This window comes from Aptenodytes forsteri, unplaced genomic scaffold (genome assembly GCF_000699145.1).
Source record: "Aptenodytes forsteri isolate BGI_AS27 unplaced genomic scaffold, ASM69914v1 Scaffold66, whole genome shotgun sequence".
Classification (NCBI taxonomy): domain Eukaryota; kingdom Metazoa; phylum Chordata; class Aves; order Sphenisciformes; family Spheniscidae; genus Aptenodytes; species Aptenodytes forsteri.
This window is the reverse complement of record NW_008795131.1, coordinates 1,481,794-1,485,835: the sequence shown is the minus strand read 5'-3', so window position 1 is coordinate 1,485,835 and position 4,042 is coordinate 1,481,794. Positions and strand designations below refer to the sequence as shown.

The 4,042-nt window shown below is 43.9% G+C and overlaps 1 protein-coding gene across 1 annotated transcript in view; it reads right to left on the bottom strand.

The window, feature by feature from the left end:
• The window catches only part of PIGL (phosphatidylinositol glycan anchor biosynthesis class L), a 65,036-nt gene that overhangs the window by 59,328 nt on the left and 1,666 nt on the right, over positions 1–4,042 (bottom strand). The gene's annotated exons all lie outside the window — the stretch shown is intronic.

Genomic DNA, 4,042 nt, shown 5'->3' with positions numbered 1-4,042 from the left:
GGGAGTGAGCGAGCGGCTGGGTGGTGCTCAGTTGCCGGCTGGGGTTAAACCACGACAGCTGACCATGCTTTGCGGGGAAAAAAGAGAGTCTTCTAATATGCCTATACATGGACTAACTGCTCACACATTTTCTGAATGGAAGTCACCAATATACTACAAAACAATTGAGCAAGATCTTTTCATAAACACAAGAGAAACTGCCTTTGCAGTGAGGTGACTGAAAGTTGTTACCACTGGCAAATTTCCAGGTTGTCTCTGTGAAAGAGGTTAGTGGGATCTTAGTCCACTTTTTTTAAAAACAAGTATTCACAACAAATCAGTAATAATTAATCTCCTTAGGAAGAGCCAAAGAGTCACTCCTCCTTCATGCTGCCGTGAACTCCCTCCTGTACTCTTAACAGCATAGGCCCACAGAGCCAAGCTGAACAGCAAGTCCAAAGTACTTGGAACAGGGTTGTTGAGATAACACATGGAAAGCCTGTCCCACGGGGTATTCTTTAAGTGATTAAAGTTTATAGTATATTCTGGGCCACTTCTAATGAGCAGTAACTGTCATATCACACTAGGACACTGCAGTAGAATACAGTGATGGAACTAAAAGGATTTGAAGAAATGAGGAATTCCATCGTAACAATCTCTGTTTTGAGACAAAGGTTTCTCAGAAGTCTGCATCATTCACAGAGGAAATTCAGGCAGAAACTAGTACGGCAAGATTGCAAAGAACTTACAGAACTAAAAGAAGAGAGAAAACCTAATTTAGATAAGGCATTTGGGAAAAGTTATAACAGACTGAGACCAACAACTAGCAGGGAAACGGGATCCATTATCTTAAAACACTGCCCCCTTCTTCACTGAATTATTTTCTTCTCATCTTGCCCTGACATTCCCTTATTTTTTCTTGGCATCAGCCATGCAAAGTCCATGCCAGAGCCACGATGGCCCCTTCCAGAACGTTGCCCTGTGCAGGGCAGTACTTGCAACCCAATTTTAACTTTGAAGCAATAAAATGAAAAAAATACAGCTGAGTATTAATGTATGATTCAAGTCTGTAGTCAGCTGTCTTGAATTACGCTAGAACTTTTTATTGTTGTGGGTGTGAGTCATCTAAATCTAGCGTTTCTCTCGAGCAGTGTTGCAATTCGAGCCATCACTAGCAAGCTTTGTAAAATTTTCAAAGAGGGAAAGAGTAACTACAAAAAAAACCCAAACTCTTCTTGCAGGCTGTGAGTGAATGGCTTTAGGAGACTATGACAATGATTGTCTGTGGGTTTGCCGAGGAACACGTCAGCTTGGTAGCCTGCAGCTCAGATTGCAAGTTCCGGCTTCAGCAAAATTAATTTAAGTGTGCACCTTCACTAGATGGATTACATGAGTACAGCGGGACTTATTTTAGACTGATTTTTTGCAAGGCCATTAACGACACTAGTGTTTTAAGATAACATATCTTTTGCTGCAATGCAGTGTAATAGCTGACTGCAGGTGATGTTTTATCCAAATAGTACCACTGTTCCCAAAATACCTAACTTCTGCTGAATTCAAAGGAACGGATCCACGTTCCACAGCTTGAGAAATGTGTCAGGACATCAGGAATATATAAATGCTAACAAGAAAAAACAGGCAGCTATTGAGAGCAAAACCAGCTGAATCGCTGACGCTGCTGGACCTCATCCATGAAGCACTCACAATAGAGAGTCAGCTACTACAGAGAACACAGCACGTTTATACCGAGTTATTATTTCAACTGAAGATTATTCAGTGTGGAAAAGACTGATTTTTTTTCACAGTGCTGTAATTCTAATTCATTTTAAGTCATTTTGATTGATATCTGAAAACTGCAAGTACGACGGTTTCTAAGTAATGATTTTGTCTCAGCATTACAATTTGCAGAGTCTTTGATCAACTCACTTGTCATCATCAATCATACAAACAATGAGAGGATGAACCGTCTGAATTGCCCAAAAGACTAATAAGAGGCACAGAAAAATCTATTATCTCAGTGAATGCACTCCTCTGTGTGCTGCTAGTTCCGTTACGAAGACATGCAGGAGAGTACATAGAAGGCAGTGTCAAACACACTGAATGTTTCATGTCACTGAATCAGGAGTAAAGAAAAAAGAAAAATTAACAAAATAAACAGAAACACAACACTACTTTGGAAAGTTCTCTAATAGCAGGAGTGTATTAGTCCCCAAAACTGAAATGGCAGAGTTGCACTTCAGTAATCTCTCCGTAGCTGTGAAAAAGCCAAATGGTATCCACAGACCTTTGTCCCTCAGCAAAGACAACTGAAAGCTCTGCACTAAATCTTGAATGGGAGGTATACAGCGATCAGTAAAGCCATTACACTGCTGGACTTCAACAATAGCTTAATCCCCGTCTTCTCACCTAGACCGTCTGTTATGACAGAAAGCTTTGAAAACAAAGAACAGAAAAGTTGGCAGTGAACTAGCTGGAGCTTTCAAAAACACAGAGGGCCCTTTTCCCAAATGTAAGTAGCTGTCAGTGTAAGATGTAAATGTTTGTACCCTCAGGTATTCCTCTCAACAAACATAAAAAAAAGATCTTTAGTTTTCACCACTGGCTCATGGATTCTGGTATAGCAGTATGGTTTGAAAGATCAATTAAAATGAGGTTGTTTCTTATGCACAAAAAACTGAACAACGTAATAACTGATTAGGTATCAGTTCTGCAGAAAAAAAAAAAAATCTGGAGCTTTAGTAGATCACAAGAAAAACACAAGACAAGAGTGTCACATGCTGTGAAAAATCCTTGTCCTGGGAAACAGTGGAGCCTGTAAGAATCTTTCCATTCTGTTCAGCCCCAGAAAGGCCTCAGTGGGAGTACTGCTTCCAGTTTTTGATCACTGCACTTCAAAAAAGACATGAACCACCTAGAAGAGTCCAAAGGAGAGTGATGAGAATGATCAGAGGTTTAGAAAACATGACCTACGAGGAAAGATGGCAAGAAACAGGGTTGTTTAGTCTGGAGAAGATAAGACAGAAGGGGCAGATAACAGTCTTAAAATATGTAAGAGGCTGCTACAAAGGGATACTCCGATTTCCATGTCCATGGCAGATAGGAAAAATAAACAAACAAGCTTAAAGTACACCAGTGATTCAGGAAAAAAGTGATTTGAAGAAAAGCTAATGCAGCACTGACACAGACCGCACAGGCTGAGGAACCTCCCCGGAGGTTCTGAAGAACAAACTAGACATTTGTCTGCAGCAAATGAAGACGCATTGATGCTGCCTTCGGGTCGACTGATGGACAACACAACCTCAGGTTCCCTTCAGGCCTATTTTTCCATGTTTGGACTGTTATGCAACTGCTATTTTTAGATGTGTTACAGTGAATGTATCATTATGACATTAAAACTGGATCATCCAAGCAAGTCCTCTACAAGACTGAATTACAAGAAGCCGAAAGGCCGTGCTAAACAGTGCCTTTTGACAACCAACCGACTGACGCCTCCGCACAGTTTGAAAGTACCTCAGTGCCGCAACAGGAGATGGGATTGTGAAACCACTGCGCAAGGTTCAGGTGTGGAGGGAGATTTTGCTGCTGATCGCAGCTGCTGAAACTCTGCAGAAAGCAACATTCTGACCAAAGCCACCCACGCGCGGCAGCGCTCTGGGGCGTGCGGGACCTTACGACAGTGCGCCGTGACCCCGAACCACGCCGCCGAACCGCAGATGGATGGCACAGCACCTCCTCCGCTGCATGCGTATTTCACAGCGGTGCCACGCTGTCATGGCAGCACAGGCCTAGAGGGCTCCGAGGTTCAGCACTGCAATGACATCACGTGTGGCGTCACGGTGACATCACGCGCGGTGTCACAGCTGAGTGGGTGAGTGGGGTCGCCCCACGGTACAGCCACCGCTCCCTTCTCTGAGACACTGACACGTCGTCATAGCCCGGGGCTGACGTCACAGCGAGCGGCCACACGTGGGAAGGCATCATGGCAGCCTTCCCATGACGTGACGGGCGGGAAGCCCGGCCTCTAGGGGCGGCCGCGGTGGCACCTCGCGGGTGGGCGCCCCGC